At 43.9% G+C, this 14167-nt stretch overlaps 1 protein-coding gene across 1 annotated transcript in view; it reads right to left on the bottom strand.

Annotated features, from left to right (window-relative positions):
- ADCK1 (aarF domain containing kinase 1) overlaps nt 1–14167 on the bottom strand; it is a 407695-nt gene that overhangs the window by 218428 nt on the left and 175100 nt on the right. The gene's annotated exons all lie outside the window — the stretch shown is intronic.

The raw sequence follows: 14167 nt of genomic DNA, 5'->3' as shown, positions 1-14167 counted from the left end.
CAATTAGATATAAATGGGTAATCATATGCCACAACAGAAAGAACCATATACACTTGCACCGAGCCATCTTTGTAACGTAACATCGAACATACTGAACAATAACAATCGTTTAGCAGGGCCTGCAATTTAACATGAAAACTGCATGCTAATTGGGGGCCAGGTTCAGGAAACACGGCGAGTATTGCTTGTTGCAGTCACTTAAAGTTGAATTTACTTGAATTAGGGACGAGTAACTGCTTTTGTTCAGTGCGTGCTAATAACAGATAAGCAGCGACGTCAAGATGAAACAACCCGCCCTAAATGAAGCTGACAACAATGTGGCAAGTAACGGAAAATGCACGAGGTACAAAATACGGTCCACTGAAATGGACGACCCCATCATTTCACATGGTCTCATCATGGCTGCCAACTGGACCCTCCTCATCAGTGTGACACAGCCAGTCCTGCTTTTTCAGACCAAGCATGCTGGGGCTTGTAGTGTCTGCTCATGGTAAGTGTAGGCCTCCACATCCCAGGAAACTTGACGTCCTTGGTTCAAAAGCTAGGATTAGTCGAAGGCAACTCTTAACGCATGTGGTTAATGGACAGCTGTGTTCTAATACTTACAGTTTTACTGTTCCCACTATGGCTTCCAGACCAGGAAATGGAAACAAGGAAAGGCACGGACAGCGGGAGGGGGGGGGAGAGGGGGGGGAAAGGCACAGCAGCAGGGGGGGGGGCGGGAAAGGCACGGACATCAGGGGGGGGCGGGAAAGGCATTGACAGCGGGAGGGGGGACGGGAAAGGCACTGACAGCGGGAGGGAGGGGGGCGGGAACGGGCACACGGACAGCAGGAGGGGGGGCGGCAGGAACGGCCACAATCAAAAGCACTCACTTGGACCTGGACTTCCTCCGGCGGCGGTCGGCCGCGGAATGACCAAAAGAAACATGGACGACCCAAAAAATAAACCCCGCCCACCGCCGCACTGACATCCTAAAAGGGGCTGGATGAGAAAAAATCTCAGGAACGCCCACGAGTCGCCTCGCAGAATGACGGACGCCTCTGTTTTCCAATGGCTAGCCTCCATTTATGGAGCTAGCCAATGGAAAACAGAGGCGGGACAAAGCTCACATTCTGCAAAACAAAAGATTTCGCCAGCGCGAAACGCTGCTTGCGCAGCTGTTTGCCAGGCGAAACCTAAAAATGAATTAATCAACACCCGTCTACTTTTATACACAATAATTGACTCATTGACCCTACCCAATTTGGGTTTAGAAGCAGTCACAGTACAGAAACCACTTTTATCATAGGCACTGAGATTAAAGCTACTCTCAATAAAGGGGGGAAAGCAACACTTATCCTTCTTGATCTCTAAGCAGTATTCAATACGGTCAACCACAATGTGTTGATTGATTGCCTTGCTGAGATAGGAATCAAAGGGAAAGCCTTAGCCCTCCTAAGCTCCTTTCTTAGTGACAAGGAACAAACAGTGTCACTCTGAGATGTTGAATCTGGCCCTTTCTCCCTGCCTTGTGGAGTCCTGCAGGGGTCTTCACTGACCCCCTATGTTACTTAACATGTATATAAAATCACTGGCCAGTCTAAGCAAATCCTTTGGTTTCTCTCTTATATGATATGCAGACGACACCCAGTTTGTCATCTCCTTAGCCAGTAACACAGAGAATACTGATAATATATTTAGTAACCGTATGTTAGGAGTCAGCGAACGGATGAGTCAAAAACTGCCTTAAAACTAAACTCAGGAAAACCTTAAGTAATCCTCTTTGTCAAAGACACCTCCTTCTGATACCCTAACTGATGGCCTCAAGAACATGGTAATGTTCATAGCAATATGTCGAGAGAAGAAAGAACGATTCTGGACGCTCTATCCAGCGACCCTCTGCTAACAATCAAACAAGCAGACAAAGGTGGCGCCACTGTGATAATGGACACTGTAGATTACGAGACAGAGTGCCAAAGACAACTCAATGACACAAAATATTACAAGGCCATCAACCAAAACCCAACAGAACGACTCGCATTATCAATTGTGAGTATGGTGGAGTCAGCAGAATGCCAGGGCTGGCTCAGTAAGAAGTAGGCCGAGTTTCTTGTCAAAAAGAACCCGAAAGTTCCGTATTTTTACACGCTGCCAAAGATACACAAAGGGGTCACTCCAGTTCCGGGTCGCCCTATTGTTTCCGGGATAGACTCGGTTCTGGAACCCCTCTCCAAATTTTGTGACCACTTCTTACAGCCACTTGTAAAACAAATACCTTCCTACATTCAGGATACCACAGACCTACTACGCCTTCTACATGATTACAGTGAGACCAGATCTATTGATTTCCTTATAACCCTAGACGTTGAGGCCCTCTACACAAACATCCCACAGAGGGCCTCCCTAGGTGTTATGGCCACGGCTCTGGAAAAGACGGAATGGACGTCTGCCACGCCCATCAGCTTCATTATGGAATGTGCTGAAAAGGTTCTGACTGAGAACTATTTCGAATTCAAGGGTACCTATTACCACCAAATACAAGGAACTTGCATGGGGAGCACGGTAGCCCCCAGTATAGCATGTTTGTATATGGCACATTTCGAAGAGACCAACATAGCGCCTCTGACTAATCCCTTCCATGAGAATATAAAGCTATATAAACGTTATATAGATGACATCTTGATCTTCTGGTCTGGCAACGAAGACTAATACAAAGAGTTTTTTGAATGGATGAATGGTCTTAACCCATATTTGTCCTTCACCATGACTGTTTCAAACGATCACATAGCGTTCCTTGACCTGACGATATGTTTGGAATGGGGTTCCCTCAGTACTACCCTATTCAAAAAAAGCACTGACCTCAATAGTTTGCTGCACTACAACAGCCACCATCCCAAAGCCCTACGATCTAACTTACCGTATGGGCAATTCCTCAGGATACGGCGCAATTGTAGCACCATGGCCAACTACAGAACTGAATCTGCCATTCTTTCAAGGAACCTGAGGGAAAGAGGATATCCCACCAGAGACATAAAAAGTAGCTTGAAAAGAGCACAGAACAACAACAGAGAATGCCTGATTGAACTCAGAGAAAGAGACCTCACAACTGCCCAACCCATGACTTGTGTGACGACTTTCACACCAATATCGAACAAAATAAAGAAAATTGTGAAACTCCACTGGTCCATTCTAAACACTGGCTCCCTTAACATAGACCAACCAAGGTTTGCTTTTAAAAGATCAAGGAACATGAAAGATATCCTTATTCATACTAGACCCAAGACAAAAAATGAACCCAACCGGCAGGCGACATTATGGGGCCTGCCACCAGTCATTGGACACTACCCATGTGGGAGTTGCACGGCGTGCCCTCTCACCAAAAAATACAAATCCATCACCTTATCTGACACCTTCAGGTGGGAAATGCGAGGCCACACAAATTGTAATAGCTCGAACTGCATTTACCTGATCATATGTCCATGCAACCTATATTACATAGGCATGACAACACGCAACGTGAAGACCAGGATATCTGAACACCGAAGCAATTTCAGGTGTAAAAAGAGTAACACGAAAATGTGCAAACATTTCCTAGAAATGCAACACACTCCAGACTCGCTCCAATGGCTTGTCCTCGAAGCCAGTCCCCAGACATCTAAGGAGGGAGTGTTCTACAAAGAACAACGTTGGATACACAGATTGTCCTCCAACAGCAAGGGCCTAAACGAAGATATACCCTGGGCTAGCCTCTGAAATGACAATTAGTGTAAAGACACAACCAACATCATACCAGTTCAATTTTATACTACTCTCTTAATGATCGAGATAAAAGACTGGGCACTAAAATACTAAAAAAAACTAAGCAACTCCAATCACACCCCTACCCATCTTTAAGATATCCACTTCAATAGGAAATCTAGGATGAACAAATAGTTTGAAACCATTCCAAAATGGCCGATTTATAAAGATTTATTATATATCTTCTTCATTACACATATGAGTATTTACTACAAAACTCTATCACATTACACTATCTGTACCAGAGAGACATTATGACCTTTACTGTCCGGCCAATATACGAGCTCGAGGTAGTGGACCAAATTGATCAACTTCACTGACTGTAGTTTGATATAATGGCAATACAAACAGATGAATCTTGGCACTGCTCTGCACTCAGCCGCAATAATTAATTATTATATAAACGTGAGGTTTTAAGCCCTTGCAATATGCACACAGGAACCTAATTTCACAGACACTTCATAGTTTCTCATATATGTGCATATAGTAACCATCAACCACTACAAGATGGCTGCCATTACCACTAACCAATAGGGCCCACGTACACTTCCTTTAAAAACAATCCCAACCCCTCCCACTGCCTCCACCCGGTTCCAGCGGCGATGGGTAGGTGCTTGATACGAAGCTCAGGCATTCACCAAGTAAGTGATATAGAAACGCGATATGTAATACAACTACACAGCAGGTAGCACTCCGTGATTATAGAGTACACGCCGTGGTATCTAAACACATGCGCGTTTTGAGACCGTGCCCGCCGAGCTCTTTTACTTACACGGCAGCGAAAAAAAGAAAAAAAAACCTTGCCAGAGAGCCAAGCGCGGTGTATACACACGCGGTTGTGCGTGAGCACAACCGCGACAGAGAGGCGAGCGGCGTGTATACACACGCGGTTGCACCTGAGTGAAAGAATGATATTGAAACGTATGGTTAAGAACGGTAAGGGTAGAAGGCAGTAATAGCGTCTGCTTGAATAATTTACACGGGCGAGTGTTCATTCATAGAGGACCTCGAACGGGTTAGTACACCCGACAATAACAAAGCATACAACTAAATTCCTTCCACTTCTGCGCGTTGAATTCACACGGGCGAGTGTTTGTTAGCCTGTTTAGAGAGGAGCTTGAGTGGGACAATGCACCGGAATTTAACCAATTATACAACAGATGCCGGAGTTGCAATTAATACATTACTGCAACCGCTAATGAATACAGTGCCTAAAACAACAACACCCCCCCCCCCCCTTCCCCCCCTCTCCTTAGTATGTTTTAATGTCAACCAGGGAACACAGGATAAATGTTACATTTGGGGAGTCTATATTAGACACAAACAGAGATACTGTCCCTGGGTTGGAAACCTCAAAAAACAGAGCCTTACCTTAATTGCTACAACAAATACCCTGCCTGTTCCATAACCATGCACTATCAATTAACCTAAAGGAGTTAATCACCACGCTCCTGCAACCTAGATACCTTAAACAAAACATTGAAACAGTATCACAGATACATGAAGTATAGGTTGATATATTCTAGACCTACGAATTCAGCCCTCATTACACTCTTAGTATAGAACTTAATTTCTAGTATTGTACATACCCAACCCCAGCAATACACAATCTTTAAATACTACTGCAAGATAAGTCTGTATGTATTTATATATCTTTTGAACGGAAATTGTGAACATCACTAGGTCACTATTATCATTGTAAATATTACTGAGAATTCTTCCCCCCATATTCAGCATTGTGGTTGAAGATCTCCTGAAGCTTTACCCACTGGACACTGTTGTTGTCTGATTGTTTTTAACTTTAGGTGAGTCATGAATAACTGCGTGCAACAAATACCAATTTGGTATTTTCTTTTTTAACACATGATTTTATCTTCACATGTCACTCTCACTGAATCCCCACTGTTGAAAGTGCTTGACACACTTGTGTAACAATGCTACGCCACGCATGAATCACAGCATGCGTGTCACACAAGTATCACAGTCTGTAATGCAATGTGTTATAACTTGTTTGCGATATGTTTCTTTACCCCTCCCCTTTGCCTCCAACAGGTACTAACAATCGCAACGTAAAGAAGGGTAATATAGTAATATTCAATCTCCCCTTTTCACCCACTAGGATGGTAGCCATCTGAGCTTACATACACCATACCATGTGGCAATACTGTAGACAGTTACATATATTCATAGCTACTTGCTAAAATAGTCCCCCTGGTCCTGAAGAATCGCTCAATAAACTTTAGAGCAGAGAGAAACATGTCGACCGGACTCTAACACATTCCAGAAGAGAGTGGGAAACATTACTTTCCACTACTCTCCTCTAGGATATCGTTTTTAACTAAAGCAGTGGCCCTCCTGAATAAAGTGTCTCCGGTACCACTAGCTTTATTTTATCTCACTTAGCTACGTCTACCCTGAATCCTGGCCCCATACCCGCACTTCATCTACACCGCAGTTGGAAAAAGATCTCCGCCAAAGAGCCCCTCTATGAGGTGTTGCCCGTTGGGTATTGCACCGCCGACCCAACGAGGAGCAGGCCCAAATGATGAAGCATGACACCTGAAAGGGTGTGTGAGGGCATTAAATCCAACAAAATGGATTCCCAGGGTGACCACTTGGCTACCCTGTTCTAATCCACTTGCACTACAGACTGTACTGACACCTTTCTCTTCCATTAGGAACAACGCGACATTCTTTGTATTTAATGTTCAAGTACCGTCAAAAACAGTACTTGAAAAATTTCAAGTACAGAGTAAGCTTACACAAGGTGACCACGTAAAAGCCATCATTTCCGCTGCATTCTACACTATCAAAACAGAAAGAATTCTCCCCTACCTTCCAGAGACTTTACGGAGAACAGTTGAGATAGCCTTAGTCATGTCCAAACTAGATTACTGTAATTGCATGTACCTGAACATTCAACAGCAATTCTTCAGTAAACTCCTGGTCCTCCAGAACACTGCAGTGTGCATGCTACAAGGTATTCCTAAATACCAGTTGGCCAGATAAGCATTACGCAAACTCCATGGCTCCCTGTCAGTCAGAAAATTACTTTAAAGGCCTTGTGCATCACCCATAAGGCGCTAAATAGCACAGGCCAGGATACCTGCAAAAAAGATAAAAATGGGACCGCAATCGTGGACAACTGTGCTCGATCAGCGCAAAAAAACATTATTGTCCTCAATTTTAGACCTCCTTCCTGGAGAGAAAGATGCTTAGTATTAAATGTCTCTAAGCTGTGGAATACCCTTCCAGTACATATCACGTGGATTTCAGACATTTGGCCTTTTAGGAAAGCTCTGAAAGGCTTTTTAACAACTATGGACTTTACGGCCAAACTCAAATTAGTCGTCAGATCTCAGCAAATTGAAACAGCGCCAAAACACATATGGGTAAACGTGTGATTTACTGATAATTTTAACATACCTTTTTTTGCATTTCCAGCACTGATCCAGGTGTTTATTTTTGTGGTATTTGGAGGAGGGAGTGAGGAACATAAAGGAACTAGGGTGAAGGAAATGCAGTGTTGTGCATGCCACCTCCCATTAATACTCTTCTGCCTCCCAGTCCATGCAGTTTTGCCCAAATACAAGACCGATCCTGACTGTGCTCGATCACTTTGTGGATGGGGAGATAATGACAACATCAGTCTCTCACACTGGTACCAGCGTAATCGTTCAGATCCATAAAAAGGGCGATATGGGAAACCCAAGAACTACAGGCCAATCGCGCCCATATAACAGCTACACTTATGGTCCCCTTTTGTTTTCTCAAATATTTGAATTTCCTTAATACAATCTTCCTTTTTCCTTTATTCTTTCACGTGAGCACTAACTTTCCACGTACTTCTTCCTCGCTGATAACCATAAAAATATTGTATATTATAATAACTAATTGTGTTCAATTGAAGTATTTCTTTGTGTGACTGAATAAACTTGTGTTATCAGTCCTTTTTGAAGTGGCCTTTTTGTGTGTGCCTATGTAGAAGTGGAGCTGACCACTATGGGGCTGGAAGACCTTTGTAAGACCCCAACTGCCTGTAGAAAGATGTCTAGACAGAGGCTGGTTGATACAATTATGCTGCACTCTCAACATACCTGTAGGGAGAGGAACTATTGTAAACAGTTGGTCCTCATGTACCAATCAACCCCACCTATGCTAAAGGGAGGCTACTTTTATCTAGCAGATATTCCCATCGCTCAGCATAAATTTATTTTACTTAGATTCCATTTGAATTTGATATAATTAATGCTAGGGTTTCTGGGGAGAAAGTTCAATCACTCTGAATTGACCCTGTGCCCTTGTGATTTGCAATCTTTTCAAAATGACCTCCATTTACTATTTTTCTGTGGTTATCAGAAGGAAAGAAAGTAATTCATTGTTCCGATTTTAAAATGGTATAATTTTAAACAATGTCGGGTTGCATTATATATTTTTTAATATTTCTCTGATCCTTTAGTTTGTTTTTCACTAGCGTCAATCGTATGGGCAAGCATAAAAAAAGTAAATAAATGAGCCCATAAGTAGGATATGGACTTTTTGTTAACCTTTTATCCAGATTTAACTTGACATTTGGTAACCCGCTATTTTAATATATTATGTAAATGATCATAGGTGTACATGTATGTGGAATTTATAATGTTTCTTTTATTCGGGCACTCTTGTACTAACATGAATTGGGATTGTATATCGATTGCTGTTGCTTTTGTAGTTCTGTTTTCTGTACTTTTATGATCTTAATTGGGAAACATTGAATATAGTAAAGTAAAGAAAGGCAGTGTTGTGCATGCCACTTCCCATTATACTCTTATGCCACCAAGTCCATGCAGTTTTGCCCAAATACAAGCCCGATCCGGACCGTGCTCGATCACTTTGTGGATGGGGAGATGACAACATCAGTCGCTCAAACTGGTACCTGTATCCTCATACAAGACAGAGACTCAACTTGTTACCGTGTCCTTCATCTTCCAGTGGCGCAACTAAACTTGAGGGGGGGGTGGAGGGGCCTACAAAGTACATGAACCCAGTCAGGAGGCCCCCTGGAACTCGCCCTCACCCGCCCACACTTCTCGCACAACGGGGACTAGTGTAAGGTCACAGCCATGTCAATTTCCCGTGCCACGCGAGGAAATGAGAGGAGACGGCGTGCAGCATTGTCCAATTTGAAAGTATTTGCAATGTGCTGCTGCTCGCCCGGCCCTGCGGAGTCAGATGAGCCTTCCCTAACCATTAACCGCTGTTAAGTCCGATATCCAGTCCAAACATGCTGGAGACACTCTTCTCCAGCCAAAAGGTGAAGCGTTGCCGCCTCAGAGACACACACCCGGGCCCGCCTCCTAAAGTCAGAAATACCCCCACTATCCTTTTAAGGCTGAACTTCAGTGATACTTAGGGCTCCACCAAAATTCATGGTGTATTGTCAAAGCACATCATCTTAGAAACGCATAAGTAATGAACTAAACGTATACTAATGTTTCCCAAAAGCAGGGGTCGGCTGAAAATAGTTAGAGGGCGTTCATATTTTAGGTGGGGAGCTGTCAGAGTGCCCGAGTACAAAATAAGCCCCAAGTAATAGGTACCCATCTATAACAATACACAAAAAACTTGTCAACTCGCGCGGATTCACACTTCATCACACAATGACTAGGCAAATTAACGCGATGAGCTGGAAAGTCTTCACAGAACAGGTTTCAAGCGTAGATCTGATTGCTTCACACAACGAGGCTCTGTTTACGTCACCAGGACACGGGAGGTTTAAATTGCTTTTATATGGCGCTTACTACCCCTGACGAAAAGTTGAAGGTTGTTACTTTGAAGTAGACAGGTGGGGACTGTATAGATAGAGCATCCCAGAGCTCCACTCCCCACGTCACAGACCCTTTCTCCTCAACTATCACACGGTGATACATTTAACTTTTTGTCAAGAAAGTACCTAATTTTAATACCAGAAACTTCCAATAGACCCGAAGATTATATACGTGGGCCAATAGCCTATCGCCCACCACACCAAATGGACACTAAAGCCATTTTCTTTGTCCCGAAAAAAAAGGGGCATCTCCAGTCCCTCTAAATATAATGCTAGTACTCGTTATTACAGTGCCTCATTTCCTCCTTCCTGGTTGAATCGAAGCACAAATCGCGGGTAGGTGCCTTTGCACTTAACCGACTCTAAAACGTCAGTCATTACAACAAGGCATTGCATCATCTGAAGCGACAGTAACAGTAGCTGTTCTGTGCGCCCAGTGACAGACTGCCATTTTTACTCTTACCCCTTCGATCAGATAATACTCATCAGCCAAACAGACCCATCCGACCTACTCATAGTCAGAATAAGAGTCAATACCCTTTCCTCTATGCAATCTCCCACCCTATTTACACTAACAATCACACCTTCTTAAGGAGAAAATAACCATACGTGTAGATTTGGTTGTCTCCATCAATACCCCCACTTGCCTTTGAAAAGGTAGTCATACTCGTCGTCTCGGGTTCCCATGACTGCAGCTTGTTCTAAGCTCTGTATCCGGAGAAGTGAAACGGTAACAGCCCCGCCCTGCACCCGCTACTGCACTTCCGGACCCGCCCACAACCCGGAAATACCCGCGAAGTGCTACATCCGGTGTAAATCCCAGTCTATCCCGGAACAAGTCAAAACGAAAATCATAAGATTGGCCATTTTGGAACGGGTCGCAGGGGCGGCTGTTGTAGCATCTTCGAACTGTTTGTACGGAGCTGTGTTGTCCTTCAGCTACGCAGGCTTTAATTACAGTGCAGATCTAGTTTGTATTTTATTATTGAGGCGCAACCCGCGCGATTAACTTTTTATTTCATTTCATGCTGTAAGTCCCAGCGTTTGTTTTATTTTCCATAAAGCCCTGCTTTAAATACCCATCCGTAGACACCAAGTTTCCAGTTATACCATGCATGAAATTTCCTCGTTTTTTTAGTGTTCTTTTGTTTGAGTAACATGTAAATATCACGTGTAACACTGTACGAGTAGGTCAAGGCATCCGTGTTCTTGTGGACTGCGTTTCGAAAAGCTCCTAGTTTGAGTGCATTGTAGCGGTCTGATAAGGCCTAAAAAAACAAGCTTCTGCGCTGAACGACAGCCAATTAAAGTCAATCAGAACAAGTCAGGTCCCGGGCCGGCCAGCCAATCACAGCGCGGCCCGGGAATGACATCACGGGGGTGTCCCGGGCCGGCTGCCAATCACAGCGCGGCCCAGGACAAATGGGCGGGGCTTAAAAAAAGCACGAGAAACGCCCCCGAATCGCGTTTTCGCAAGAAAGCGTAATTGACAGCCTCTGTCTCCCAATGGCTAGCCTCCATTTATGGAGCTAGCCAATTGGAAACAGAGGCGGTCCAAACATCCCTACTGAAGACAAAAGTTTTCGATCTGGGAGGGGCACTGCCCCTCGCCAGGTCGAAACCTAAAAAGGCTACATTGGTGAATGGCTAAATGAGGGCAGCAGGCCCTCTAGTAGCATCTAATTTACAGGCCCTGTGCACATGAAGTACCATTTACTAAGGATTTACAAGTAAATTAAATGTGGCAATTAGGTGTAGACCAATTGTACCATGTGTTACGTAGAGCTCACTCATACTTTAACACTGGTTAGCAGTGGTAACATGCACAGACATTAAAACCAACAAAAACGAATTTAGAAAAAACAGGACAGGTAAAAGCACAACATGTGGTGGACTACCACTCAAGGGTGTCCCGTCTAACAGACATTAACAGTTCAGTGCATTGGAAGTGTTGCTCGCTGCGGTGTTAAAGCCAGGAGAATGCTTTATTATTTATTTATTTTTTGCAGTTTTATATAGGGCAAACTCAGGCATCGGAGCGCTGTAAATGAGCACCATTACACAAGGTCAATAATAATAAAATAGTTAAGACAACATGATAAATCCAGCCACCCCTGTGTCTACTCGCTAGGTGTACAACTTAACAGAGGCAGCCCAAGAATGCCAAAAGTGAGTCTCGCCAAGACCGAGGAAAGGCGCCACCTCTGTCAGTTTACCTGTACCTGAGGGAAATGAAAAATGGATTGATTATTTTTTTCTCCTGTCAGATATCTCTATCCACCTTGATTTGTCACTCAGATTCCTTCCTGTTTCTTTCATGGTCAGTGGGTGGAGAAACATTTTAAGACTCTCTAAGAGTATTACATGCTCAGGACTGAGCCAGAATTGTGCATGAGTGAGTCCTTCCTCTCTCTTATACTGTCTGTACTGTCAGCAGGAACAGAAAACTATGCAGACCAAGGCTTAGTAGAGTCTGTGGTCATTTGTGTTGCTATAAGCATCATGGGGATTGTCTTGTCTGTACAGGGTTTCAACTATGGCCAGTTCTACATTCATAGGTTTTAGCGTTTCCCTGGAGCTGTTTTTGGGCAGCATCAATTTTTTTTTCTTTTAGTCTTCTTCAGAATTCCAATGTTTATTGTACGCTGCAAGAGGGATTTAATTGGGCAACAGGAAGTGATGTCATTTCTGGACCTCGCTTCCGTCGCTGACTCGCCTCGCTCTCTGTACAAAGGGTGATGTGTTAGCCCAGCCTCCATGTGGCCCAGGTTTTAGGAAACTATGATCCAAAGTCGGACTCCCAACATCGTCCAGGCAAACGCAACGAGGTTGGGTCTTGCGTTAGGATAGTTGACACTTGCAAAAAGAAAGACAGATGTCTCGTCGTTTTCTTTTCTATTTAGACTCCGAAGACGGCACAGGGATAGTGTACAATGTATTCATTAACATGTACACATCAGACCCTTCTGTACATAGGAGCACTAGTGGTCCAATGTGCACTGTGCTAGCGGTTCAAACTAACAATGAATAAAGATGAGTAAATATTGGCCTTAGGCTGCTCAGTCCAGTGTCTAGGGCAGAGGTGGCTCCTCCGCTATGGTGGAGGAGGGTCGGCCCACTGCTGAAAAGGCAGCAGACTAAATAAAAATAAAATGACAATTAAACTATTTTATTGTCATATTATTTTTCACTTCCAGCCACGGATGATTCCATGGTGGGGAGGGGCCATGCTGCAGCATCACACAGCAGTGGGGGGGGGGGTTGGGGGGGGGGGGGGGGGAGTGGTTGGCACTAAAAGTGTGCATGTTAGTTTGGCCGGCTGTCTTAGGACGGCCAAACTGACATGCACACTTTGATATCTCCAGGCTGTGCCTTGGAGATATCAGCAGGGCACAGGCTCCCAGTCCCTGCTGTAGTGTAAAACCGCCCGCTCCGCCCAATCCCAGTGCTTCTCTCCTGCTACCAGTAATAGCATGAGAGCAGTGCTGGAATTGCGTGGGGAGTCTGGGAGTCTGTGTTCATGGGGACTGCAGTGCTAGGAGCAGCGTGGCACAAGAGCAGAAGATCTGGCCCAGTGAGGTGAAAGTTAAGTGTACATTTTGTCATCAAATCAACTATCAGAGTAATTTCCAATATTATTCAAAGAGTCTACTTGCTTGCATGATTCTTTTTTATTTACTCTTAGACTAAATGCGGCAGGCCAGACGGAGCTGCCAAACAAAGTACTTTCCGGATTGGGACTATTACCTTTGAAAGCTAATACTTGGCTGTGCGAACGGCGACACACCGGTTTGCCATATGTTGACCATAAATAATATTGCCGTCGATCGGTTAGCGCTGGATCTGGGTCTCTGACATGACCTTGCTGCTCAAAAAGTTTATTGCTACTTACACAAGATTTGTTATGACCTGAAGAAGCCCCTGTTTGAGGCAAAACGCGTTAGTTGTGTTTGTTTAATGCATTTTCAAGACTGAAAAAAGAGAAAATAAAAAAGAATCATTCAAGCAAGACTGGGCTCTTTGAATAATATTGGAAATGACTCTGATAGTTGATTTGACGACAAACTGATCTTCTTTGCTTATGTGTTGCCTCTCATCTTCTGTGTTCTTTTATGTATGATTTGTGACCATTTGGCAGTTGGTCATTTGAGGAGGGCAATACTGGTGTTAAGAAATGTATATGTTAGCTCATTAGGTGGTGCAGTGACTGGGTCTACCTAGCTGCTCCTATATTTTATTAGTAAGTGGACATTTCTTGGTTATTTTTTTTATTACTTCACTCTGACGCCCCCCTCCCCATTGAATTAGCAGCCGCCTTCGCTGGTCTAGGGCCATTCTAAGGTTCTTTCTGTAATGACCAGGGTAAAGAAGAAATGGATTTTTCACCATCTCACAGCTAAAAATGTCAGAGCCAGGGTAAAACAGCTTGTGACATTGATTTGCCTTATTTCGATTCACTGTATTTCTCGATAGGACAACCCTTTAGGATTCTACATGTATATTTTTGATGAATAAGAATGACACACATTTAGATAGATCTCGAGTGTGGGTTAACTTCGTACTTTGATGTGTAGTAGCGGA

This window comes from Lissotriton vulgaris, chromosome 9 (genome assembly GCF_964263255.1).
Source record: "Lissotriton vulgaris chromosome 9, aLisVul1.2, whole genome shotgun sequence".
Taxonomy (NCBI): domain Eukaryota; kingdom Metazoa; phylum Chordata; class Amphibia; order Caudata; family Salamandridae; genus Lissotriton; species Lissotriton vulgaris.
Note: the sequence above shows the minus strand (reverse complement) of the source record. Positions and strands in the feature narration are given on the sequence as shown.